Source organism: Pleuronectes platessa, chromosome 5, assembly GCF_947347685.1.
Source record: "Pleuronectes platessa chromosome 5, fPlePla1.1, whole genome shotgun sequence".
NCBI lineage: Eukaryota > Metazoa > Chordata > Actinopteri > Pleuronectiformes > Pleuronectidae > Pleuronectes > Pleuronectes platessa.
The window spans coordinates 20,153,559-20,165,938 of NC_070630.1; the positions used below are offsets into that span (position 1 = coordinate 20,153,559).

General features: G+C 41.6%; 17 non-coding genes across 17 annotated transcripts; all 17 read right to left on the reverse strand.

The window, feature by feature from the left end:
• Positions 1-317: 317 nt before the first annotated feature.
• Positions 318-389, reverse strand: trnaq-cug (transfer RNA glutamine (anticodon CUG)). The gene has a single exon. It is a non-coding gene; the product is annotated as a tRNA-Gln (tRNA).
• Positions 390-1,382: 993 nt separating this feature from the next.
• Positions 1,383-1,454, reverse strand: trnaq-cug (transfer RNA glutamine (anticodon CUG)). Its single transcript has one exon. It is a non-coding gene; the product is annotated as a tRNA-Gln (tRNA).
• Positions 1,455-3,247: 1,793 nt separating this feature from the next.
• Positions 3,248-3,330, reverse strand: trnal-cag (transfer RNA leucine (anticodon CAG)). Its single transcript has one exon. It is a non-coding gene; the product is annotated as a tRNA-Leu (tRNA).
• Positions 3,331-3,603: 273 nt separating this feature from the next.
• On the reverse strand, positions 3,604-3,675 carry trnaq-cug (transfer RNA glutamine (anticodon CUG)). Its single transcript has one exon. It is a non-coding gene; the product is annotated as a tRNA-Gln (tRNA).
• Positions 3,676-4,154: 479 nt separating this feature from the next.
• trnaq-cug (transfer RNA glutamine (anticodon CUG)) lies at positions 4,155-4,226 on the reverse strand. Its single transcript has one exon. It is a non-coding gene; the product is annotated as a tRNA-Gln (tRNA).
• A 752-nt stretch (positions 4,227-4,978) lies between these two features.
• trnal-cag (transfer RNA leucine (anticodon CAG)) lies at positions 4,979-5,061 on the reverse strand. The gene has a single exon. It is a non-coding gene; the product is annotated as a tRNA-Leu (tRNA).
• A 273-nt stretch (positions 5,062-5,334) lies between these two features.
• trnaq-cug (transfer RNA glutamine (anticodon CUG)) lies at positions 5,335-5,406 on the reverse strand. Its single transcript has one exon. It is a non-coding gene; the product is annotated as a tRNA-Gln (tRNA).
• Positions 5,407-5,885: 479 nt separating this feature from the next.
• On the reverse strand, positions 5,886-5,957 carry trnaq-cug (transfer RNA glutamine (anticodon CUG)). The gene has a single exon. It is a non-coding gene; the product is annotated as a tRNA-Gln (tRNA).
• An 881-nt stretch (positions 5,958-6,838) lies between these two features.
• Positions 6,839-6,921, reverse strand: trnal-cag (transfer RNA leucine (anticodon CAG)). The gene has a single exon. It is a non-coding gene; the product is annotated as a tRNA-Leu (tRNA).
• A 273-nt stretch (positions 6,922-7,194) lies between these two features.
• Positions 7,195-7,266, reverse strand: trnaq-cug (transfer RNA glutamine (anticodon CUG)). Its single transcript has one exon. It is a non-coding gene; the product is annotated as a tRNA-Gln (tRNA).
• A 1,206-nt stretch (positions 7,267-8,472) lies between these two features.
• On the reverse strand, positions 8,473-8,555 carry trnal-cag (transfer RNA leucine (anticodon CAG)). The gene has a single exon. It is a non-coding gene; the product is annotated as a tRNA-Leu (tRNA).
• A 245-nt stretch (positions 8,556-8,800) lies between these two features.
• On the reverse strand, positions 8,801-8,872 carry trnaq-cug (transfer RNA glutamine (anticodon CUG)). Its single transcript has one exon. It is a non-coding gene; the product is annotated as a tRNA-Gln (tRNA).
• A 155-nt stretch (positions 8,873-9,027) lies between these two features.
• On the reverse strand, positions 9,028-9,110 carry trnal-cag (transfer RNA leucine (anticodon CAG)). The gene has a single exon. It is a non-coding gene; the product is annotated as a tRNA-Leu (tRNA).
• Positions 9,111-9,383: 273 nt separating this feature from the next.
• trnaq-cug (transfer RNA glutamine (anticodon CUG)) lies at positions 9,384-9,455 on the reverse strand. Its single transcript has one exon. It is a non-coding gene; the product is annotated as a tRNA-Gln (tRNA).
• Positions 9,456-9,934: 479 nt separating this feature from the next.
• Positions 9,935-10,006, reverse strand: trnaq-cug (transfer RNA glutamine (anticodon CUG)). The gene has a single exon. It is a non-coding gene; the product is annotated as a tRNA-Gln (tRNA).
• A 479-nt stretch (positions 10,007-10,485) lies between these two features.
• trnaq-cug (transfer RNA glutamine (anticodon CUG)) lies at positions 10,486-10,557 on the reverse strand. The gene has a single exon. It is a non-coding gene; the product is annotated as a tRNA-Gln (tRNA).
• A 1,503-nt stretch (positions 10,558-12,060) lies between these two features.
• Positions 12,061-12,132, reverse strand: trnaq-cug (transfer RNA glutamine (anticodon CUG)). Its single transcript has one exon. It is a non-coding gene; the product is annotated as a tRNA-Gln (tRNA).
• Between the last annotated feature and the right edge of the window lie 248 nt (positions 12,133-12,380).

A 12,380-nucleotide genomic window follows, 5' to 3' on the forward strand; every position in this document is an offset into this window, starting at 1 on the left:
AGTTGGATTTGAACCCAGCGCCTTAGACCGCTCGGCCATCCTGACTACTAAAACATATAAATAAGCCCAAAAAAATCGATCAAAAGCTAGTAAAGATATCGGCAAATGTGAGTTTTAAAAAGTTGAAGCCAAATGTGAGATTTAAAAAGTTGAAACAATCAAAAGGCCTCGGGTGCAAATATCTTGCCTATTGAGATGATGAAAGAGATATCAAAGTTTTAGCAAGCCTAATGTGGAGTCAATCAGTGTTGTTCAGGTGCTGACCTTGACTATGTAGAAAGGTAAGAGTGCTATAAATGTGGTACATCTTTAACTGTAGGTCCCACCGAGATTTGAACTCGGATCACTGGATTCAGAGTCCAGAGTGCTAGCCATTACACCATGGAACCCTGTTCAGTTGAGGTAATCTGAGGCCCGCAAGCCCATCTCATCCACAAGTTAGATGCTTGGAGAGATGCTGTGAATAGAATTCAAAATGTGTTTGCAAAGGAAAACACCCGATGCAGTTAATCTCTCCAGTGACCAAGTAACTGCATAGGTAAGCTGTCAGAAGTTGGATTTGAACCCAGCGCCTTAGACCGCTCGGCCATCCTGACTACTAAAACATATAAATAAGCCCAAAAAATTTGATCAAAAGCTAGTAAAGATATCGGCAAATGTGAGTTTTAAAAAGTTGAAGCCAAATGTGAGATTTAAAAAGTTGAAACAATCAAAAGGCCTCGGGTGCAAATATCTTGCCTGTAGAGTTGATGAAAGAGATATCAAAGTTTTAGCAAGCCTAATGTGGAGTCAATCAGTGTTGTTCAGGTGCTGATCTTGACTATGTAGAAAGGTAAGAGTGCTATAAATGTGGTACATCTTTAACTGTAGGTCCCACCGAGATTTGAACTCGGATCACTGGATTCAGGTGTGGTAATCTGAGGCCCGCAAGCCAATCTCATCCACCAGTTAGATGCTTGGAGAGATGCTGTGAATAGAATTCAAAATGTGTTTGCAAAGGAAAACACCCGATGCAGTTAATCTCTCCAGTGACCAAGTAACTGAATAGGTAAGCTGTCAGAAGTTGGATTTGAACCCACACCTCCAATGGAGACTGCGACCTGAAGGCAGCACCTTAGACCGCTCGGCCATCCTGACTAATCAAACATATAAATAAGCCCAAAAAATTCGATCAAAAGCTAGCAAAGATATCGGCAAATGTGAGATTTAAAAAGTTGAAACGATCAAAATGCCTCAGGTGTAAATATCTTGCCTATTGAGATGATGAAAGACATATCAAAGTTTTAGCAAGGCTGATGTGGAGTCAATCAGTGTTGTTCAGGTGCTGACCTTGACTATGTAGAAAGGTAAGAGTGCTATAAATGTGGTACATCTTTAACTGTAGGTCCCACCGAGATTTGAACTCGGATCACTGGATTCAGAGTCCAGAGTGCTAGCCATTACACCATGGAACCCTGTTCAGTTGAGGTAATCTGAGGCCTGCAAGCCCATCTCATCCACAAGTTAGATGCTTGGAGAGATGCTGTGAATAGAATTCAAAATGTGTTTGCAAAGGAAAACACCCGATGCAGTTAATCTCTCCAGTGACCAAGTAACTGCATAGGTAAGCTGTCAGAAGTTGGATTTGAACCCAGCGCCTTAGACCGCTCGGCCATCCTGACTACTAAAACACATAAATAAGCCCAAAAAATTCGATCAAAAGCTAGTAAAGATATCGGCAAATGTGAGTTTTAAAAAGTTGAAGCCAAATGTGAGATTTAAAAAGTTGAAACAATCAAAAGGCCTCGGGTGCAAATATCTTGCCTGTAGAGATGATGAAAGAGATATCAAAGTTTTAGCAAGCCTAATGTGGAGTCAATCAGTGTTGTTCAGGTGCTGACCTTGACTATGTAGAAAGGTAAGAGTGCTATAAATGTAGTACATCTTTAACTGTAGGTCCCACCGAGATTTGAACTCGGATCACTGGATTCAGTTGTGGTAATCTGAGGCCCGCAAGCCAATCTCATCCACCAGTTAGATGCTTGGAGAGATGCTGTGAATAGAATTCAAAATGTGTTTGCAAAGGAAAACACCCGATGCAGTTAATCTCTCCAGTGACCAAGTAACTGCATAGGTAAGCTGTCAGAAGTTGGATTTGAACCCAGCGCCTTAGACCGCTCGGCCATCCTGACTACTAAAACATATAAATAAGCCCAAAAAATTTGATCAAAAGCTAGTAAAGATATCGGCAAATGTGAGTTTTAAAAAGTTGAAGCCAAATGTGAGATTTAAAAAGTTGAAACAATCAAAAGGCCTCGGGTGCAAATATCTTGCCTATTGAGATGATGAAAGAGATATCAAAGTTTTAGCAAGCCTAATGTGGAGTCAATCAGTGTTGTTCAGGTGCTGACCTTGACTATGTAGAAAGGTAAGAGTGCTATAAATGTAGTACATCTTTAACTGTAGGTCCCACCGAGATTTGAACTCGGATCACTGGATTCAGTTGTGGTAATCTGAGGCCCGCAAGCCAATCTCATCCACCAGTTAGATGCTTGGAGAGATGCTGTGAATAGAATTCAAAATGTGTTTGCAAAGGAAAACACCCGATGCAGTTAATCTCTCCAATGACCAAGTAACTGCATAGGTAAGCTGTCAGAAGTTGGATTTGAACCCAGCGCCTTAGACCGCTCGGCCATCCTGACTACTAAAACATATAAATAAGCCCAAAAAATTCGATCAAAAGCTAGTAAAGATATCGGCAAATGTGAGTTTTAAAAAGTTGAAGCCAAATGTGAGATTTAAAAAGTTGAAACAATCAAAAGGCCTCGGGTGCAAATATCTTGCCTGTAGAGATGATGAAAGAGATATCAAAGTTTTAGCAAGCCTAATGTGGAGTCAATCAGTGTTGTTCAGGTGCTGACCTTGACTATGTAGAAAGGTAAGAGTGCTATAAATGTGGTACATCTTTAACTGTAGGTCCCACCGAGATTTGAACTCGGATCACTGGATTCAGTTGTGGTAATCTGAGGCCCGCAAGCCAATCTCATCCACCAGTTAGATGCTTGGAGAGATGCTGTGAATAGAATTCAAAATGTGTTTGCAAAGGAAAACACCCGATGCAGTTAATCTCTCCAGTGACCAAGTAACTGCATAGGTAAGCTGTCAGATGCTTGGAGAGATGCTGTGAATAGAATTCAAAATGTGTTTGCAAAGGAAAACACGCGATGCAGTTAATCTCTCCAGTGACCAAGTAACTGCATAGGTAAGCTGTCAGAAGTGGGATTTGAACCCACGCCTCCAATGGAGACTGCGACCTGAACGCAGCGCCTTAGACCGCTCGGCCATCCTGACTACTAAAACATATAAATAAGCCCAAAGAAATTCGATCAAAAGCTAGTAAAGATATCGGCAAATGTGAGTTTTAAAAAGTTGAAGCCAAATGTGAGATTTAAAAAGTTGAAACAATCAAAAGGCCTCGGGTGCAAATATCTTGCCTATTGAGATGATGAAAGAGATATCAAAGTTTTAGCAAGCCTAATGTGGAGTCAATCAGTGTTGTTCAGGTGCTGACCTTGACTATGTAGAAAGGTAAGAGTGCTATAAATGTGGTACATCTTTAACTGTAGGTCCCACCGAGATTTGAACTCGGATCACTGGATTCAGAGTCCAGAGTGCTAGCCATTACACCATGGAACCCTGTTCAGTTGAGGTAATCTGAGGCCCGCAAGCCCATCTCATCCACAAGTTAGATGCTTGGAGAGATGCTGTGAATAGAATTCAAAATGTGTTTGCAAAGGAAAACACCCGATGCAGTTAATCTCTCCAGTGACCAAGTAACTGCATAGGTAAGCTGTCAGAAGTTGGATTTGAACCCAGCGCCTTAGACCGCTCGGCCATCCTGACTACTAAAACATATAAATAAGCCCAAAAAAATCGATCAAAAGCTAGTAAAGATATCGGCAAATGTGAGTTTTAAAAAGTTGAAGCCAAATGTGAGATTTAAAAAGTTGAAACAATCAAAAGGCCTCGGGTGCAAATATCTTGCCTATTGAGATGATGAAAGAGATATCAAAGTTTTAGCAAGCCTAATGTGGAGTCAATCAGTGTTGTTCAGGTGCTGACCTTGCCTATGTAGAAAGGTAAGAGTGCTATAAATGTGGTACATCTTTAACTGTAGGTCCCACCGAGATTTGAACTCGGATCACTGGATTCAGAGTCCAGAGTGCTAGCCATTACACCATGGAACCCTGTTCAGTTGAGGTAATCTGAGGCCCGCAAGCCCATCTCATCCACAAGTTAGATGCTTGGAGAGATGCTGTGAATAGAATTCGTAGAAGATGCAGTTAATCTCTCCAATGACCAAGTAACTGCATAGGTAAGCTGTCAGAAGTTGGATTTGAACCCAGCGCCTTAGACCGCTCGGCCATCCTGACTACTAAAACATATAAATAAGCCCAAAAAATTCGATCAAAAGCTAGTAAAGATATCGGCAAATGTGAGTTTTAAAAAGTTGAAGCCAAATGTGAGATTTAAAAAGTTGAAACAATCAAAAGGCCTCGGGTGCAAATATCTTGCCTGTAGAGATGATGAAAGAGATATCAAAGTTTTAGCAAGCCTAATGTGGAGTCAATCAGTGTTGTTCAGGTGCTGACCTTGACTATGTAGAAAGGTAAGAGTGCTATAAATGTGGTACATCTTTAACTGTAGGTCCCACCGAGATTTGAACTCGGATCACTGGATTCAGTTGTGGTAATCTGAGGCCCGCAAGCCAATCTCATCCACCAGTTAGATGCTTGGAGAGATGCTGTGAATAGAATTCAAAATGTGTTTGCAAAGGAAAACACCCGATGCAGTTAATCTCTCCAGTGACCAAGTAACTGCATAGGTAAGCTGTCAGATGCTTGGAGAGATGCTGTGAATAGAATTCAAAATGTGTTTGCAAAGGAAAACACGCGATGCAGTTAATCTCTCCAGTGACCAAGTAACTGCATAGGTAAGCTGTCAGAAGTGGGATTTGAACCCACACCTCCAATGGAGACTGCGACCTGAACGCAGCGCCTTAGACCGCTCGGCCATCCTGACTACTAAAACATATAAATAAGCCCAAAGAAATTCGATCAAAAGCTAGTAAAGATATCGGCAAATGTGAGTTTTAAAAAGTTGAAGCCAAATGTGAGATTTAAAAAGTTGAAACAATCAAAAGGCCTCGGGTGCAAATATCTTGCCTATTGAGATGATGAAAGAGATATCAAAGTTTTAGCAAGCCTAATGTGGAGTCAATCAGTGTTGTTCAGGTGCTGACCTTGACTATGTAGAAAGGTAAGAGTGCTATAAATGTGGTACATCTTTAACTGTAGGTCCCACCGAGATTTGAACTCGGATCACTGGATTCAGAGTCCAGAGTGCTAGCCATTACACCATGGAACCCTGTTCAGTTGAGGTAATCTGAGGCCCGCAAGCCCATCTCATCCACAAGTTAGATGCTTGGAGAGATGCTGTGAATAGAATTCAAAATGTGTTTGCAAAGGAAAACACCCGATGCAGTTAATCTCTCCAGTGACCAAGTAACTGCATAGGTAAGCTGTCAGAAGTTGGATTTGAACCCAGCGCCTTAGACCGCTCGGCCATCCTGACTACTAAAACATATAAATAAGCCCAAAAAAATCGATCAAAAGCTAGTAAAGATATCGGCAAATGTGAGTTTTAAAAAGTTGAAGCCAAATGTGAGATTTAAAAAGTTGAAACAATCAAAAGGCCTCGGGTGCAAATATCTTGCCTATTGAGATGATGAAAGAGATATCAAAGTTTTAGCAAGCCTAATGTGGAGTCAATCAGTGTTGTTCAGGTGCTGACCTTGCCTATGTAGAAAGGTAAGAGTGCTATAAATGTGGTACATCTTTAACTGTAGGTCCCACCGAGATTTGAACTCGGATCACTGGATTCAGAGTCCAGAGTGCTAGCCATTACACCATGGAACCCTGTTCAGTTGAGGTAATCTGAGGCCCGCAAGCCCATCTCATCCACAAGTTAGATGCTTGGAGAGATGCTGTGAATAGAATTCAAAATGTGTTTGCAAAGGAAAACACCTGATGCAGTTAATCTCTCCAGTGACCAAGTAACTGCATAGGTAAGCTGTCAGAAGTTGGATTTGAACCCAGCGCCTTAGACCGCTCGGCCATCCTGACTACTATAACATATAAATAAGCCCAAAAAATTCGATCAAAAGCTAGTAAAGATATCGGCAAATGTGAGTTTTAAAAAGTTGAAGCCAAATGTGAGATTTAAAAAGTTGAAACAATCAAAAGGCCTCGGGTGCAAATATCTTGCCTATTGAGATGATGAAAGAGATATCAAAGTTTTAGCAAGCCTAATGTGGAGTCAATCAGTGTTGTTCAGGTGCTGACCTTGACTATGTAGAAAGGTAAGACTGCTATAAATGTGGTACATCTTTAACTGTAGGTCCCACCGAGATTTGAACTCGGATCACTGGATTCAGTTGTGGTAATCTGAGGCCCGCAAGCCAATCTCATCCACCAGTTAGATGCTTGGAGAGATGCTGTGAATAGAATTCAAAATGTGTTTGCAAAGGAAAACACCCGATGCAGTTAATCTCTCCAGTGACCAAGTAACTGCATAGGTAAGCTGTCAGATGCTTGGAGAGATGCTGTGAATAGAATTCAAAATGTGTTTGCAAAGGAAAACACGCGATGCAGTTAATCTCTCCAGTGACCAAGTAACTGCATAGGTAAGCTGTCAGATGCTTGGAGAGATGCTGTGAATAGAATTCAAAATGTGTTTGCAAAGGAAAACACGCGATGCAGTTAATCTCTCCAGTGACCAAGTAACTGCATAGGTAAGCTGTCAGAAGTGGGATTTGAACCCACGCCTCCAATGGAGACTGCGACCTGAACGCAGCGCCTTAGACCGCTCGGCCATCCTGACTACTAAAACATATAAATAAGCCCAAAGAAATTCGATCAAAAGCTAGTAAAGATATCGGCAAATGTGAGTTTTAAAAAGTTGAAGCCAAATGTGAGATTTAAAAAGTTGAAACAATCAAAAGGCCTCGGGTGCAAATATCTTGCCTATTGAGATGATGAAAGAGATATCAAAGTTTTAGCAAGCCTAATGTGGAGTCAATCAGTGTTGTTCAGGTGCTGACCTTGACTATGTAGAAAGGTAAGAGTGCTATAAATGTGGTACATCTTTAACTGTAGGTCCCACCGAGATTTGAACTCGGATCACTGGATTCAGAGTCCAGAGTGCTAGCCATTACACCATGGAACCCTGTTCAGTTGAGGTAATCTGAGGCCCGCAAGCCCATCTCATCCACAAGTTAGATGCTTGGAGAGATGCTGTGAATAGAATTCAAAATGTGTTTGCAAAGGAAAACACCCGATGCAGTTAATCTCTCCAGTGACCAAGTAACTGCATAGGTAAGCTGTCAGAAGTTGGATTTGAACCCAGCGCCTTAGACCGCTCGGCCATCCTGACTACTAAAACATATAAATAAGCCCAAAAAAATCGATCAAAAGCTAGTAAAGATATCGGCAAATGTGAGTTTTAAAAAGTTGAAGCCAAATGTGAGATTTAAAAAGTTGAAACAATCAAAAGGCCTCGGGTGCAAATATCTTGCCTATTGAGATGATGAAAGAGATATCAAAGTTTTAGCAAGCCTAATGTGGAGTCAATCAGTGTTGTTCAGGTGCTGACCTTGACTATGTAGAAAGGTAAGAGTGCTATAAATGTGGTACATCTTTAACTGTAGGTCCCACCGAGATTTGAACTCGGATCACTGGATTCAGTTGTGGTAATCTGAGGCCCGCAAGCCAATCTCATCCACCAGTTAGATGCTTGGAGAGATGCTGTGAATAGAATTCAAAATGTGTTTGCAAAGGAAAACACCCGATGCAGTTAATCTCTCCAGTGACCAAGTAACTGCATAGGTAAGCTGTCAGAAGTTGGATTTGAACCCCCACCTCCAATGGAGACTGCGACCTGAAGGCAGCACCTTAGACCGCTCGGCCATCCTGACTACTCAAACATATAAATAAGCCCAAAAAATTCGATCAAAAGCTAGCAAAGATATCGGCAAATGTGAGATTTAAAAAGTTGAAACCAAATGTGAGATTTAAAAAGTTGAAACAATCAAAAGGCCTCGGGTGCAAATATCTTGCCTGTAGAGATGATGAAAGAGATATCAAAGTTTTAGCAAGCCTAATGTGGAGTCAATCAGTGTTGTTCAGGTGCTGACCTTGACTATGTAGAAAGGTAAGAGTGCTATAAATGTGGTACATCTTTAACTGTAGGTCCCACCGAGATTTGAACTCGGATCACTGGATTCAGTTGTGGTAATCTGAGGCCCGCAAGCCAATCTCATCCACCAGTTAGATGCTTGGAGAGATGCTGTGAATAGAATTCAAAATGTGTTTGCTAAGGAAAAAACCCGATGCAGTTAATCTCTCCAGTGACCAAGTAACTGCATAGGTAAGCTGTCAGAAGTGGGATTTGAACCCACGCCTCCAATGGAGACTGCGACCTGAACGCAGCGCCTTAGACTGCTCGGCCATCCTGACTACTCAAACATATAAATAAGCCCAAAAAATTTGATCAAAAGCTAGCAAAGATATCGGCAAATGTGAGATTTAAAAAGTTGAAACGATCAAAATGCCTCAGGTGCAAATATCTTGCCTATTGAGATGATGAAAGACATATCAAAGTTTTAGCAAGGCTGATGTGGAGTCAATCAGTGTTGTTCAGGTGCTGACCTTGACTATGTAGAAAGGTAAGAGTGCTATAAATGTGGTACATCTTTAACTGTAGGTCCCACCGAGATTTGAACTCGGATCACTGGATTCAGAGTCCAGAGTGCTAGCCATTACACCATGGAACCCTGTTCAGTTGAGGTAATCTTAGGCCCGCAACCCCATCTCATCCACCAGTTAGATGCTTGGAGAGATGCTGTGAATAGAATTCAAAATGTGTTTGCAAAGGAAAACACGCGATGCAGTTAATCTCTCCAGTGACCAAGTAACTGCATAGGTAAGCTGTCAGAAGTGGGATTTGAACCCACGCCTCCAATGGAGACTGCGACCTGAACGCAGCGCCTTAGACCGCTCGGCCATCCTGACTACTAAAACATCTAAATAAGCCCAAAGAAATTCGATCAAAAGCTAGTAAAGATATCGGCAAATGTGAGTTTTAAAAAGTTGAAGCCAAATGTGAGATTTAAAAAGTTGAAACAATCAAAAGGCCTCGGGTGCAAATATCTTGCCTATTGAGATGATGAAAGAGATATCAAAGTTTTAGCAAGCCTAATGTGGAGTCAATCAGTGTTGTTCAGGTGCTGACCTTGACTATGTAGAAAGGTAAGAGTGCTATAAATGTGGTACATCTTTAACTGTAGGTCCCACCGAGATTTGAACTCGGATCACTGGATTCAGAGTCCAGAGTGCTAGCCATTACACCATGGAACCCTGTTCAGTTGAGGTAATCTGAGGCCCGCAAGCCCATCTCATCCACAAGTTAGATGCTTGGAGAGATGCTGTGAATAGAATTCAAAATGTGTTTGCAAAGGAAAACACCCGATGCAGTTAATCTCTCCAGTGACCAAGTAACTGCATAGGTAAGCTGTCAGAAGTTGGATTTGAACCCAGCGCCTTAGACCGCTCGGCCATCCTGACTACTAAAACATATAAATAAGCCCAAAAAAATCGATCAAAAGCTAGTAAAGATATCGGCAAATGTGAGTTTTAAAAAGTTGAAGCCAAATGTGAGATTTAAAAAGTTGAAACAATCAAAAGGCCTCGGGTGCAAATATCTTGCCTATTGAGATGATGAAAGAGATATCAAAGTTTTAGCAAGCCTAATGTGGAGTCAATCAGTGTTGTTCAGGTGCTGACCTTGCCTATGTAGAAAGGTAAGAGTGCTATAAATGTGGTACATCTTTAACTGTAGGTCCCACCGAGATTTGAACTCGGATCACTGGATTCAGAGTCCAGAGTGCTAGCCATTACACCATGGAACCCTGTTCAGTTGAGGTAATCTGAGGCCCGCAAGCCCATCTCATCCACAAGTTAGATGCTTGGAGAGATGCTGTGAATAGAATTCAAAATGTGTTTGCAAAGGAAAACACCTGATGCAGTTAATCTCTCCAGTGACCAAGTAACTGCATAGGTAAGCTGTCAGAAGTTGGATTTGAACCCAGCGCCTTAGACCGCTCGGCCATCCTGACTACTAAAACATATAAATAAGCCCAAAAAATTCGATCAAAAGCTAGTAAAGATATCGGCAAATGTGAGTTTTAAAAAGTTGAAGCCAAATGTGAGATTTAAAAAGTTGAAACAATCAAAAGGCCTCGGGTGCAAATATCTTGCCTATTGAGATGATGAAAGAGATATCAAAGTTTTAGCAAGCCTAATGTGGAGTCAATCAGTGTTGTTCAGGTGCTGACCTTGACTATGTAGAAAGGTAAGACTGCTATAAATGTGGTACATCTTTAACTGTAGGTCCCACCGAGATTTGAACTCGGATCACTGGATTCAGAGTCCAGAGTGCTAGCCATTACACCATGGAACCCTGTTCAGTTGAGGTAATCTGAGGCCCGCAAGCCCATCTCATCCACAAGTTAGATGCTTGGAGAGATGCTGTGAATAGAATTCAAAATGTGTTTGCAAAGGAAAACACCCGATGCAGTTAATCTCTCCAATGACCAAGTAACTGCATAGGTAAGCTGTCAGAAGTTGGATTTGAACCCAGCGCCTTAGACCGCTCGGCCATCCTGACTACTAAAACATATAAATAAGCCCAAAAAATTCGATCAAAAGCTAGTAAAGATATCGGCAAATGTGAGTTTTAAAAAGTTGAAGCCAAATGTGAGATTTAAAAAGTTGAAACAATCAAAAGGCCTCGGGTGCAAATATCTTGCCTGTAGAGATGATGAAAGAGATATCAAAGTTTTAGCAAGCCTAATGTGGAGTCAATCAGTGTTGTTCAGGTGCTGACCTTGAATATGTAGAAAGGTAAGAGTGCTATAAATGTAGTACATCTTTAACTGTAGGTCCCACCGAGATTTGAACTCGGATCACTGGATTCAGTTGTGGTAATCTGAGGCCCGCAAGCCAATCTCATCCACCAGTTAGATGCTTGGAGAGATGCTGTGAATAGAATTCAAAATGTGTTTGCAAAGGAAAACACCCGATGCAGTTAATCTCTCCAATGACCAAGTAACTGCATAGGTAAGCTGTCAGAAGTTGGATTTGAACCCAGCGCCTTAGACCGCTCGGCCATCCTGACTACTAAAACATATAAATAAGCCCAAAAAATTCGATCAAAAGCTAGTAAAGATATCGGCAAATGTGAGTTTTAAAAAGTTGAAGCCAAATGTGAGATTTAAAAAGTTGAAACAATCAAAAGGCCTCGGGTGCAAATATCTTGCCTGTAGAGATGATGAAAGAGATATCAAAGTTTTAGCAAGCCTAATGTGGAGTCAATCAGTGTTGTTCAGGTGCTGACCTTGACTATGTAGAAAGGTAAGAGTGCTATAAATGTGGTACATCTTTAACTGTAGGTCCCACCGAGATTTGAACTCGGATCACTGGATTCAGTTGTGGTAATCTGAGGCCCGCAAGCCAATCTCATCCACCAGTTAGATGCTTGGAGAGATGCTGTGAATAGAATTCAAAATGTGTTTGCAAAGGAAAACACCCGATGCAGTTAATCTCTCCAGTGACCAAGTAACTGCATAGGTAAGCTGTCAGAAGTTGGATTTGAACCCCCACCTCCAATGGAGACTGCGACCTGAAGGCAGCACCTTAGACCGCTCGGCCATCCTGACTACTCAAACATATAAATAAGCCCAAAAAATTCGATCAAAAGCTAGCAAAGATATCGGCAAATGTGAGATTTAAAAAGTTGAAACGATCAAAATGCCTCAGGTGCAAATATCTTGCCTATTGAGATGATGAAAGACAAATCAAAGTTTTAGCAAGGCTGATGTGGAGTCAATCAGTGTTGTTCAGGTGCTGACCTTGACTATGTAGAAAGGTAAGAGTGCTATAAATGTGGTACATCTTTAACTGTAGGTCCCACCGAGATTTGAACTCGGATCACTGGATTCAGAGTCCAGAGTGCTAGCCATTACACCATGGAACCCTGTTCAGTTGAGGTAATCTTAGGCCCGCAAGCCCATCTCATCCACCAGTTAGATGCTTGGAGAGATGCTGTGAATAGAATTCAAAATGTGTTTGCAAAGGAAAACACCCGATGCAGTTAATCTCTCCAGTGACCAAGTAACTGCATAGGTAAGCTGTCAGAAGTTGGATTTGAACCCAGCGCCTTAGACCGCTCGGCCATCCTGACTACTAAAACATATAAATAAGCCCAAAAAATTTGATCAAAAG